Source organism: Solanum dulcamara, chromosome 7, assembly GCF_947179165.1.
Source record: "Solanum dulcamara chromosome 7, daSolDulc1.2, whole genome shotgun sequence".
NCBI lineage: Eukaryota > Viridiplantae > Streptophyta > Magnoliopsida > Solanales > Solanaceae > Solanum > Solanum dulcamara.
In genome coordinates this window covers 27,859,576-27,874,115 of record NC_077243.1, presented here as the reverse complement: position 1 = coordinate 27,874,115, position 14,540 = coordinate 27,859,576, and the positions used below count along the sequence as shown (strand labels likewise).

Below are 14,540 nucleotides of genomic sequence, written 5' to 3'. Positions count from 1 at the left end.
CTGGAGGTAGAGACCGACCTCGGGGTCATGCCAGGGCTGCAGCACCAGCTCGGTACTGAGAGCAGACTCCGGAGCCGGAGGTGGAGTCACTAGTTGCTCCAGTACATCAACAGCCAGTAGGCTCCAGACCATCCCAGCTACCACCTGAGCCAGCCGCAGCTCTGGACTTACAAACAATGTTCGCCTAGATTTAGGCTACAATTGGGGGTATGCAGCAAGCCCCAGCTCCAGCTACTCCAGTGCCGCAGGACCATCCTACACTAGAGGCACCAGTCAATTAGCAGCCACCGGCATCCCCCGCCCAATCGGATGATTTGGAGGGCGTCATGCCACTCCGAGAGTAGAAGATGCTCGGGATGTTCCTTAAACTATCACCATCGAGGTTTTATGGGGATGTGAGTGAGAAGGCCCACGAGTTTTTACGTAATTGTCACGAGCGGCTGTAGAGCTTGGGTTTAGTTAAGTCGAGAGGAGCTGGCTTCACTGCTTATCAACAAGACGGTCCCTCCCGGTAGTGGTGGCGTACATACTTAGAGACCAGGCTAACTAGTCTCCACAGGTGACATGGGTCGAGTTTTCAAAGGCCTTCTTGGATGATTTATTCCCAGGAGCGTTAGAGATCAGCTACAAGATCAGTTTTCACAGTTGGATCAGGGCTCCATGACAGTATCGGAGTATGAGGCCTAATTCCACGAGCTCTCCCGGCACGCTTCCATGATCTTACCCATAGAGAGAGAGTTTGATGCTTCATCAGGGGATTGAAGCTCCAGTTGTGGATCAAGAATCAATCTTTAGTCTCAGTGAGCTGCTCATTTCTGAAGCTGGCAGACCATGCTCGCACGCTAGAACAGCTCTATCACGAGGCCCAAGTTGGCAGCGGTAAGAGAGTTAGACAGGAGGATAGCCATGATGGGCACTGCGTTAGAACCGGGAGTCCTATGATAGGTCACGCTAGAGATTTCAATCGGGTCTGTCCAGCCGCCTCTTCCAGGTCTCTCTTCAAACTTCAGAGGGTGGTCAGCATCGTTAGGTTGGCTCTAGTACTGGTCTAAGTCAGGGTCGAGGTAGTTTATAGACGGGTTCTTTCGGCCAAGGTGGCTGACCTTCATCTTTCAACCGACATTCACATAGGTGCTATGAGTACGGGGAGTGACAAATGCAAAACAAACTATAAATTTAGCGCTTCGCTAGTCAAAGATAGTATAATATAAAGATCGTCTCCACAAGAATTGCTACAAATAATAATTCAAATAAATCTTACTAACTATTATTCAGGTGATCAAAAGAAAGATTAAGTTTTGGCTATTAACCATGATTATAGACTAAATTGTAAATTAAAAAGAGTTTGTCACTAAAATTATGATTATCAATAAAGAAAATAGGGATACGGACAATACGATAGCAAAGTTACAAAACTAAGGTTACGCTATAGTTCAGGCTCACAAATAAATATTTATCTTCTTATGAATACAAAAGTTGATTACTATATCTATTAATGAGAAAAACTCTTCTTTCTAATGAATTTGACTCCAAATAGACTAGTAATGTGAGCAAAGTAAACCTGTGCATAGATGTACCGAAAAGGCTAGTTTTAGGAAAGCTTCCTGCGAATACTTTCTAACTCCAATTCTGAAGCTCTTTTGATTACTTCATGAAACTATCATTCAAGAATTGAACCATAAGATGAAAAGATAATATTCAAAACAATTTTCTCTCCATGTAAATTGCAAAAATAACTAACATTTCAATACCAATTTCAATAGAAATTCACAATTTTATGCATCTAAACATAAACATAATCCAATAGTAACAACCCTACGTCATATTGTCCTTGCCCTAATTAGAAGTTACTCCATAGAAATAAACAACTTCATAAAAATATAGAGTAAACTAGAAGACATCACAAACAACTCTTAATCCCAACTTCCGTTTTGGATTAGAGTGGTGTACCCTTCTCGTTCTTCATTTTTTTTCTTGCTCCTCATGATTTTTCTCCTATCCTCCTGACGCCCTCGTCTTTTGGGACACTTTAAACTTATAAAGCATGGGGTGTTCCTTTGTAAAATCTCAAAAATACCCTAAATTTTGAGTTGTTTTGTTGTGCTCCATGCGACTGGGCGATTGGAGTCACTTCGCTCAGCCGACCGCGCAGGTATGCCAACTACCAACTTCTATTCTGCACTATTGTGTGGGCCTTTCCACTCCAATTAAATGTAATTTGTAACATCTTTTGATTTTCTTAGCTCTAGTTTCGGGCCCAACACTACCTGTCACATAGAACAACCAAATTAGTAATACCTGCACAGTATACGACAAAAATAAATCAAGATTACTTCTAAAAGAATGCCATAAACTAAAGACTTTTACTCTCATCAAATACCCCCACACTTGAACTTTTGCTCATCCCGAGCAAATTAAAAAAAATTAAAACACAATACCCTCTAAACTAGACGCACAAATATTAAAACACGAATCAACTCAACCCATATCCATAGGTGTACATAACACTCCTCATCATGTGGCTACTCATTGGCACCCAAATTTAAAACATGCATCAATCTTTGAGCAAACTCACAAGAAAGAAGATGCAAACATTCTCACTAGATAAAATTAACGAAGGCATACCAAACAAGTTGATTACAATCACTCACACTCACAAAGAAATACTTCATACCTTTAGGGAATACCATAATCTTGGCAATCGAGTTTCTCTCCACTAATGTAGTATCTCTCAAGTTGGGATCATATAAGACTTGCATTGGTTGTATTGTAGGGTAAGGAATTTGGTAAGGATGTAAAGTTAATTATGTCACATTCCCTTATACTCTACATACCTTGAATCAATTCACTTCATAACAAGCCTACAATATATATATATATATATATATATATATATATATATCCCAGCAGCCACACCATTCTTTTTTCTTTTGAATATGTTCACCGATTTGCTCATCAAGATGAAACTTGCACAATTATCTCCTCCCTTTTATTTGTTTTTTTCTTTTGCATAATCTTGTACATTATTTTGTCTTTTCATGATGTGCGTTCTATGGATCAGCCATCACCTCGGGGTCATCACTGACTGACTCAATAACAAATGTCAGTTCCTTTTCAATGACAATATTGCCGGCTCAGATAAGTGCCTCCTTCTTAAGTATAATAGCATCACTTCTCTTTTTTAGCCCGGCATGTCTACATAACCGTGTGTCTAAGGATGGAAAAACGAAACCATACTTTTGTATAATACCTTTTTTGAGCATCTCATCTCGAATTATTAGCGCTGGATCAAAAATAAGCCCCTTCATTAAACAATAGATGAGGGCCACTCGAAATCCATGAACCTCAGAAGTGTTTCCAGTAGGAGTGACACGGTTATTGATGATCTATAATCAATACTTAGCTACAATTTTCATGCTACTAGAATGGAACTTGTGATCACGTGTAATCCATTATACATTCTTGCCCAGTACTCATACTGCATCAGTCAACAATCCCCATTTATACAGCTCCTTATTGTATGTATCCTAACAAAGATCATTATATTTCTTAGAGTCAAAGACAGGAATATTTTAGGCCATGCAAATTGCTTTCAATGAGAAATCAACCTTTTTTCGACGAACTATGCACACAAAGTCCTCATGTTCTGGAAAATTTGCATAGAACTCCTACACCATTGACTCGTTTGCCTCTTTGGGTTCTTCAAGAAATATCCCCAAATTATGATGTATCACCTTGGTATAAACCTCCGGGCACTTGCATTAGTGAGGGAATGTCAACCCAATTTTTTAATATTGATGTTTTTGTGGATTTCCCTTCAAAACGCTCTTCGGATTTTCATGAGACAAATTTAGATTCATTAAAGGATGGAGAAGGCTCCACCTCCTTCCCTCTTAAAGATTTAGAACCTTTTCCTTTTGATGCCTTAAAACTTATTTTCTTTGAGGAGCATGCTTTGTCACTAGGTGTGGCACTTGGTTGTTTCCTCTTCTTGGATGCATCCATTTGTTTTCTTTCAACATATCAATCAAGCAAACAATATCTCATATGATTAAACACACACATTATCTTATTGCTTTTGTATACTCAAGACTTCCCCAAAATTCATTGAGATCATTTATCAAACACTTTGGGTGCATTATATTGCCAATTCCTTTTCAACCCATTAAAAACATCCCAAAATCAATAATATAAGAATTCTCATCAATAACACAATTTATTCTTACAAAACTTTATTATCAAAAGGAAGCAATGAGAAAAAAGTGATTTAACACTTTATTTTACTAAATCCACTAAGAGAATATCCGAGGCATAAATATTAAAAGAAAGAATTACAAAATTGAGAATTTACCTTGATATGGAGAAGAGGAAACAACAAGTAGAAAACCCTTAATGGAGGATTTGAGGAATAGAGGCATTAAGGGTTGAGATTTTTGGGAGAAAGGTTAAGAGAAAGATAAGAAAAGAAAAGTTTTAAAAAAACGAATGGAGTTAAAAACCCTCGATTCAACTTGGTACTCTTTTTTTGGTAAATAATAATAAAAAAATAAAAACCAATCATTTTTTTCTGCACGAAGTTCGGTGAGAAGTGAAACTCATCCGCGGGACCACGCAAACGTGGCAGTGAGCACTATAATTGGCACTCCATTGGTAAAATTTTTGGTGTGAAGTGAATTGCATCCACGCGACCGCACGACCGAGGCAGTGAGCACGATAATTTGTATTCCTCCGGCGTGAAGGTTCATGCGGTTATCTTTAGCTATGCAATCGCGTGGCATAGGCCATGCTCGTGCTAGATTTTTCCTTGCCTTGCATGGTGGTCCGCACGAACGCGCACACACATAATTGTTTTTTTAAGAAAAAATAAGTTACCCATTAGGTTGCCTCCTGAGAAGATCCTAATTTAACATCGCGACACGATGCAAAAAGTGCTTATCGGACTCATGGAGTGATTATGTTGGGGGATTGTTTTTCAAATCCTCTCCCAACATCTTACTTCAAACGATGCCCATTTACCTTGAAGCTTTTGGTCCCTTGAATGTTAGAAATTTCAATTGATCCATATGGACTAACATGGTTAACCACGTATGGTCCCGTCCATCTTGACTTGAATTTTTCGGAGAATAGACGCAATCTACTATTGTGCAGTAGCACCTTGTCCCCTTCCTTAAATTCTTTTGTCTTGATGAGACGATCATGCCATACTTTTTTTTCCTTGAAAATTCTTTCATTCTCATATGCATCTCGCCTGAACTCCTCCAATTCATTCATTTACACACATATGTTCTCGCCTGCAAAACTAAAATCAAGATTAAGCAATTTAATAGCCCAATAAGCTTTGTGCTCAATTTCCACAAGCAAATGACATGCCTTTCCAAAAACCAATTTATACGGTGATGTGCATATTGGTGTTTTGAATGCAGTTCTATATGCCCATAAAGCATCATCCAACCATATTGACCAATCCTTGCGAGATGCACTAACTATTTTTTCAAAAAATCTTTTTAGCTCACGGTTAGCCACCTCAACTTGCTCACTGGTTTTAGTGTGATATGGGGTTCCTGTTTTATGAGTTACCCCATACTTACCCAATAGTGATGCAAATTGTTTGTTTACGAAATGAGATCTATTGTCACTAATAATAACTCGTAGTGTGCCAAATCTAGAAAAAATATTCTTTCTCAAGAACTCACACACCACAACGAGAATCATTTGTCCTAGTAGGAATTGCCTCAACCCCATTTGGATACATAGTCAACTTCTACTAGGATATATTCAAAAGAGTGGGAAGAGGGAAAGGATCCCATGAAATCGATGCCTCATACATCAAAATTATCACACACCACGATTGAATTTTGGGGCATCTCATTTCGCTTGCTTATATTACTTGTTATTTGACAGTTATCACACTGAGTTACATACTCCCGTGCATCCTTGAATAGAGATGGACAGAAGAATCCTACTTCCAAAACCTTTGAGGTTGTTCTATTTCCACCATAATGTCCACCGACTGCGTTGTCGTGACAATGAGACAATATATTGACCATCTCTTCTTCCGGCACACATCTTTGAATAATGTCATCTACACAAATTTTATACAAAAATGGGTCATTCAAAAAATAGTGTCTTACCTCACTTCGTAGTTTCCTCTTTTGCTCATAGCTCAGGTCTTGATATACCCATTCGCTAACCAAATAATTGGCTATATCTACATACCAAGGTGGTCTTTCGAATATAGCAACAACAAAAAATAATTGCTCATCTGAGAATTCCTCTTTGATTGGTACCATCTCCATCGGAGGATTTTCAAGTTTTAACAAATGGTCAGCCACCTAATTTTTTGTTCCTTTTCTATCAATGATCTGGAGGTCGAATTCTTAAAGAAAAAGAATCCATCTTAAAAGCCTTGGTTTTTCTTTCTTTTTGTGCAACAAGTATTTTAATGCTGAGTGATCAGTGTGGACAATCACCTTGCTCCCAATTAGATATGATCTGAATTTGTCGAAAGAAAAAACCACAGAAAATAATTCCTTTTCAGTGGTAGCATAATTAACTTTTACACTATTAAGAGTACGGCTGGCATAAAAAATTTGCCTGAACAAATTATCTTTCTTCTGCAGCACTGCTCCCACAACAAAATCACTGATATCACACATAAGTTCAAATGGATGATTCCAATCTGGAGTAAGCATAATAAGGGCACTAGTGAGCTTCTTCTTGACCAGATTGAATGCCCTTAGACAATCAGTTGTGAGAAAAAACTTTGTGTCCTTTGTGAGCGAGGTAGTTAATGGCTTTGAAATGCTGGAGAAGTTTTGAAGGAATCTCCTTTAAAATCCTGTATGTCCCAAAAAAACTTCTTATGCTCTTCACAGATGTCGGTGGTGGTAGTCTAGAAATAATTTCCATATTTGCCTTGTATACTTCTATACCATCAACCAAGACCTTGTGCCCCAATACTATCCCTTCTCTCACCATGAAGTGACATTTTTCCCAGTTCCAGGTGAGTTTCTTCATACCGCTTTAATACTGCTTCAAAATTCTTTAGGCAAATGTTGAAATCTTCGCCAAACAGAGTGAAATCATCCATGAAAACCTCTAAGCATTTTCCATTTAGTTCTACAAATATAGACATCATGCACCTCTGAAATGTTGCTGGTGCATTACACAACCCAAACGACATTTTTCTATAGGCAAATATTCCTGAAGGACATGTAAAAATGGTCTTTTCCATGTCTTCAGGTGCAATTGGAATTTGATTGTAGTCAGAATAATCATTTAGAAAACAATAAAACCCTTACCCAGCTACCTTCTCCAGCATTTGATCAATGAAAGGGAGCAGAAAATGGTCCTTCCTAGTTGCATCATTAAGCCTCTTATAATCCACACACATTCTCTATCCCGTTATGGTTCTTGTCGGGATCAATTCATTATTATCATTCTTCACTACTCTCATTCCTCCTTTCTTTGGTACCATACGGATTAGACTGATCTAAGTGATGTTAGAAATTGGGAATATGATTCCTCTTATATCGAAAAAAGACTATTTAAAATTAATTTCAACTTTATAGAGAAAAAATTATTTTTAGTAAAAGAAGAGTCACCATTTAATTTTTTAAAGAAATTAAAAAACTTAATTTAAAAGGCCCTAACAGATTTAAGTCTTAAAATTTAGAGAAAAAGGTACGAGATTCATATTACTATTTTAAGAAGGTTTTAGGACTTAAAATAGCCGCTAACATGCGGTTGTCCAACGATTTAAAAATTATTGACTAACTTTGAAAAAGTATATTTAATAATAATCGAAGCATTAAATAATTTGAATATATATATATATATATATATATAATTTTCAAATATTTAGAATAATTTATAAGAGAAATAGACTTGGTAAAAAATGATTAAATAAAGGAATGATACTTTAAATAAATCATTTAAAGTAAAAAAAAATGGTTTCTCTTCAATGGATTTAATTAAGTTAAACTAAACAGTTAATGTTAGAACTAATACAGGATAAATAAATATCATCGACTAATTAAATAATAGTAAAGGCAAACGAAATAATAGAAACTAATGATGCCTAGAAGGAATTATTTCGATTATATTTTTTTTAAAAAAAAATATTAAACTACCCCAAATATACACAAACGAAAATATTTAAGAGTAGACAGAAAAAATATTTATGTACTTATATTCTTCGGATCAGCGTCTGCTTATTAATCGGGAGACTAAAATATAGTGTTTTGTTATTTTTCTGCTCGGGTCGACTTCCATCATTTCCGAAGGACCTATCTACCCATATTCCTCCTAGGTTTATTTATTAGTATAATTCTAAAGCGATCTAAAAAGAAATAATAAAAACTAATGTCCTAAAAGGTGTCTAACGTCCAACTTAATATCCAAGAGGCATTAGACGTACTATTAAGATAGGTTTTAGACTAAAAAAAATATAGGTATCCTAATTAGACACATCGTCAAATAAAAAAGATAGGACGAACAGTTAGCAAATAGAATCTCAAGTAAGCCTCTAGATTAATTAATTAGCATGGTTGAAAAAATAGATAAATAGTGAAAGTCATAATAATTATATGTGTGTGCATACAATCAGATATATGCATCATAACATGAAAACTTGAATAACGTGAAAAAGATTAATTATTAGACATGTGAGGGCAATCTCAATTGCTAAACTTAAACACAATAAAAAAAAAGAGATATTGTTCTTTCATTATTAGCTAAAAAACATTTCATAAAATTCTATTAAAATGATTTTTTAGTTAATAGCATGCTGAAAATTTATTAAAATACTATCAATAGGCATGGTATCTCGATGAAATGATATGCTGAAAATTTATAACAAATATAGGCATGTTTTCAAAATAGAATAACAAAATAAATATTTGTCAAGATCCTATAGGCATGGTTTCTATATAAAAATATACATATATATATAACGTCACACTATAGGGGATATGATTTTAATCGGCAAGATCAATTTTAATCTATGGGCATGATTTCTACATAAAATGACATTCTTAAAATATTTTACATCTAGATTTTCAACATCCAAATCAATTTGGTCAGCTATATTCAAAAAAATGGTGGAAAAGTCAGAAAGAGCCACTCCATTTGTCAGAAAAAGTCTCAAATATTATACTAAGAGGGATCCATTGTCAATAATCGTACAAGAACTTATTCAAACTTAATTAGAGAAATAGTCAAATTATAAGCAGAAATAAACCTAAAATTAATGTTCACTAACATATACTAAGATTTACCATAATAAAACAAGTAAAGCAATCAGATCTACTAAGGGTAAGACCAAATTAGTGTACTAATATATGAGTAATGGTAACACCGCAGTCATTCAAATAAAGGAAGAATCTTATGAAATATGTCAAGTTAATTCACCAACGTATTTAGCATCCAAAATTATAGCAAATTAACCACAAAGAGATGAGTAACAGAAAATGAAAACCATTTAACCAGAAAACTGACTCAAAAATTAACAACGGCAGAAAATTATTCATTAAGGCTAATTAAGAGTGATCACATTAAGTAATCAAAAATCGCGAGAATCAATCAATTGTTACGTTAAAATCATTAAATTAAATTGAACACATAGCCATATTAATGCCAACAATTCCAACCAGTGTAAAGGGAAAGTGTAAGGACATATTAACACCTATTTCATTCAAGCAAATATCAAAATACAGGGCTAAAAATACCCGAGTCCGGAAGCTCATAATCATAAAGAGTTCTTACTCAAAGAGAAATTTCACAACCACTATAGATTTTCAAATAAACAAACATGCAAGGAAAATCACAAATCTTATACTGAAAATTCAACAATAAATTAAAATTTGTTTGAAAAAATAAGATCATAACTTAACAAAGAACTAACCAAGCATAGATCTGTTAAGATCTGTCTCTAGCGACTAAGACCTCAAACTCCGTCTGATGCTCGTTGTCGTTCTCGCGATTGATAGCGGAGGAACTGCTGCTGTGTGTTCCTGTTACTGCTCCTGCGTTGTTCGCTACAACTGAAGGTTGCTGCTGCTGGTGGTTCTGCTCGTGGCCGCTGAGGAGCTGCTGTCTGCCATTGCAGCTGTTGATGCTGCTGCCGGTTGCTGTCGTTGCTCGCCGATCTGGTTGCTGCCGGAGGAACTGCTGGCTGCTGCAGCTGTTGGTGATGTTGTTGACATTATTGATGTTGCTGCAGCTGAAGGAGCAGTGCTGGACAGCGAGATGGAGCGGATGCCTGTTGCTCACTGGTGGAGTTTCGCCATTGGCTGCTGCATGGAGGCGATGAAGAGCAGCGCCGGCTGCTACGTGCTCTTTGCCGGTGGAGGAGACGGCGGTGTGGAGAGAGAGAAGGATGAGAAGTGATGTTGGTTGCTCCAGTGAAGGCGAAGATGACGATGGGGGAGAAGGTGAGGCGGCGTGGAGAGTTTTTGAGAGAGAGTGGCGGAGGGCGGCGGTCTTCTTTTCTTCTTGAGAAGAAGATGAAAATCAACTAGGGTGAGGGAGGGTTGTAATTAGAAATAGGGAAATAAGAAAGGATTAAATCGTGGCTATTGATTAATATAGATGAATGGATGTGATTAAAAGAGAGATTTAAAATTAGATCACATTAAATTCAATTATATATGTTGAATAAGTAAAATCATAAATTTTATCAAGTAATAATATTATATATATAAAATAAATATGCATATACATATAATATAAATATATGTGTGTGTGTATATATATATATGTATGTGTATGTACTAAAATAGATGTGTAATATATATATTAACATAAACAAGTAAAAATATATAATAAACTTAAGTAATAACCTTTTATATACATATGTACATAAGACGTATTAAAATAAATATGTAATATGTATATATTAATATGAATAAGTAAATTATAAAATAAACTTAGTTAAGTAATATTTTTTTTATATAAATAAAATACACACATATATAATATATACTAAACAGACATGTAAAAATATTCGAATGTATGAAGCTCGTTATTTAAAAAATAAAAATGATAAAGATAATTGTTATAACATTAATAAATAGCAAAATATTATAAATTACGAATGTCAAAATATATGATTTATTGGTTAAAACTAAATATAAATTTATTTATTTAATAAAGAAATAATTTTGAAAAATGCCTATTTATTAAGATAGCAATCCGAAAAGTAGTTATTTGGTCAAAATTGAGTGTCAACAACTGTCTCTTTCTTTGAGTAGAATCGATGAAAGAGATCCTGGACAAAGAAAATTGACAAATCGAATTTTGACCGGCCATATCTTCCTCTTTCTAAAAGGAGGTTTGGTACAGACTTTTAGAAAGTTATTTCCAAACTCTGGTATCAAATCTCCTACATATCTCAGGTTACATAAGAATTTAGGCCACTTGTAGTTCAAGATGCTTGATTTGACGCACGAATTTTGAAAGAATACAAAAGTCATCCTGGTGTCAAATTGTGGAGAAACTAGAATGCTCGAGAATGAGATGAGGCAGTTTGTTGGAGTACAGTCGAGTTTTCAAAATCGAGCCTGCCTACATATCCTTAAACTTAGGAATCAGACTGCTTGTAGTTCGACTCAATCGGTTGAAAAAGAAATCTCTTATGCTTAGATAACCTTTGGTTGAGAAGAGTGATAAATGAATTGAGTATGAAAAAGGGACTTGTAACCTGTTAGCTATGAATGTGGCGCACTTCACACCCATAATTAAGAAATTACGCGGACATAGTTTTCAAAGCTCTTGGTGTATTGTCACTCAGATTAAAAAATCGCTTCCGATGAGAAGTTGAAGTTTTTTGCAGCGAAATTAAAGCTAACAAACTCAAAGATATACCACATGCCTTCTGATAGGGGTGTGGTTTGATTGTGGTGGAAATTGTTCTTCAACTCGTATCCCAATTTATTACTAAGAAAAATTCCACCTTATGCTGCATTCTTTTGATGTCGTCTGTACTGTGTCGGCATGTCAACCTCCTCTGATTTTGACTTAGAGCAAACAAAACATACTTCTTAAGTTGATGTAATTTATAATATATTCCTCAACTACACATTTCTTTCAATTTGATATAATATGTGATGAGTTGATAGCATGCAATATGATGACAAATTAATATGATAATGATGATGGGTTGATATGATGCAATATAATGATGAATCGATATAATGCAATATGATGACAAATTGATATGATAATGATGATTAGTTGATATGATGCAATATAATGATGGCCTTTCGCCAATGATATAATAATGATAATGACCCTCTTGGTAATGATATGATAATGATGATGGCCCTTTCGGCAATGATATGATAATGATAATGTCTCTCTCGGCAATGATATGATAATGATGATGACCCTCTCGCCAATGATATGATAATGGCCCTCTTGGCAATGATATGATAATGGTAATGACCCTCTTGGCAATGATATGATAATGCTGATGGCCCTTTCGGCAATGATATGATAATGATGATGGCCCTCTCGGCAATGATATTACCACTTTCGGCAATATAATATGAGTGGCCCTCTTGATAATGATATTACCACTTTTGGTAATAAGAATGAATGGCCCTCTTGGCAATAATATTGCCACTTCCAGTAATATAATATGAATGATATAATATGAATGACCCTCTTGGAAATGATATTACCACTTCCAGTAATATAACATGAATGACCCTCTTGGCAATAATATTATCACTTTGGGTAATATCATATGAATGACTCTCTTGGCAATGATATTACCACTTCCGGTAATACAATATGAATGGCCCTTTTGGCAATGATATTACCACTTTCGGTAATATAATATGAATGGCTCTCTTAACAATGATATTACCACTTCCGGTAATATAATATGAATGACCCTCTTAGAAATAATATTACCACTTTCGATAATATAATATGAATAATATAATATGAATGACCCTCTTGGCAATGATATTACCACTTCTAATAATATAATATGAATAATATAATATGAATGACCCTCTTGGCAATTAGAATGTGTAATGATGATGATGTCCTATTGATAGGGTGGTGATGCTTCATTGATAAGATGATGATCGATATCCTTCAAATGTGGATATTGGATCAATTTTTTGCATGATATCAGATATTTTGGCTAGTTGCACTTGAAACCTTCTTTGATATTTGATGTAGCTTATGTATGCCCATTAGACGTCTTTGATGCTGGAGAATACAATTTGACGTCATTATAGACGCTTGCATGTCTTGAAAGTAGCTCTTTCGCATGTTCCTGTACTCAAAAGGAAATAAGTAATAGACACATTGTCGTTCTAACTAACGATTGAGCAAAAAATCTTTAAGGAAAATTCTTGAAAATATGTACGAAGTGCCTGATCACTTTGACATTAGTGTGTGAATATCATGCTCATTTTTGAACACTTTGTATTCATGGTGGCTCATGGTTTGCTGGAGATTCGAATGAGGCATTATTGCTCGTATTTTGAATGTTTTTTTTTTGTCTGATGAATCCTGATGAAAAAAATTATCACTTTTGAAAACTCTTTATTCTTTTGAATTCTTTGTACTTGCTGAACGGAGGGATATGATGACCCTTTATAAATCTGCATCCACAGAAATTTTCTTTGTACTTGCTGAACGAAGGGATATGTTGAATTTTCTGTTTGTTTGCTCCTTGTCTTGCTATATTTGATTGCTTGCTCTGATTCGTCACTTCTCGATAGATATAAGACAAAAATATATTTTATGCAAAATATTCGATATATTAAAAGCTTTTTAGAAGATGAGTTTTTTTTGTAAAGTAATTTAGAAAAGGTCACTGCCAAACGTCATGCCATGCATAGCTTAAATGAACGTCCTTGATTCGAAACTTTGAGCATGTTTGATAGCTTTTCCATAGAATTTTGAGGATTCTTGAGGGTTGAAGCTGGGAAGTTCTGACATAGCTAGAAAATTTTGTAGTTGACTCTGAACTTTGATGGTGCTGGAGAGTATTGAGGTTGACATTGAACTTCTAACAATGTTGGGGATCATTTGAAGCCAGCCTTGAACTTTGAAGTGGAGTAAAACCTTCTAATGATATTGGATAAAATTGTTGAGGTCATCCTCAAAAATTTCTGTCCTAGTTAGATGTCTTGGTGAATATCAAACTACCAATAAGAGATTTGTAGAATTTTTGAGATCCTATCAAAAATTCTGTCCCAGTTACTTTTTCTGATGCACCTCAGTCTTGACTTTTCCTGTAGAAAGATCTTCTTTGAATTTTTTGAGTCCCTCTCAAAAATTCTGTCTCAGTTTCTATTATAAAATAGAGAACTTATGGGAGATATGGCCGAACCGTTGTGGCGCCTACGTATTCCGTTGAGGCAAGAATCAGGTCAAACGTAGTTCCCCTCTCAAGAGATAAATGAGAAATGAGATATTTTAATAGAAAAATGATCGAGGCCGACATAGGCCGCCTACATAGCTCATTCTTGAGAATTCAGGTCAGATGTAGTGCAAACAAAATGGGAGGGTCAATT

At 35.3% G+C, this 14,540-nt stretch overlaps 1 long non-coding RNA gene across 1 annotated transcript; it reads right to left on the bottom strand.

Annotated features, from left to right (window-relative positions):
* Positions 1 to 1,724: 1,724 nt before the first annotated feature.
* On the bottom strand, positions 1,725 to 10,532 carry LOC129894283 (uncharacterized). The gene is made up of 2 exons (XR_008767649.1): positions 9,905 to 10,532; positions 1,725 to 2,267 (listed from the first exon to the last, which is right to left on the bottom strand). It is a non-coding gene; the product is annotated as an uncharacterized LOC129894283 (long non-coding RNA).
* Between the last annotated feature and the right edge of the window lie 4,008 nt (positions 10,533 to 14,540).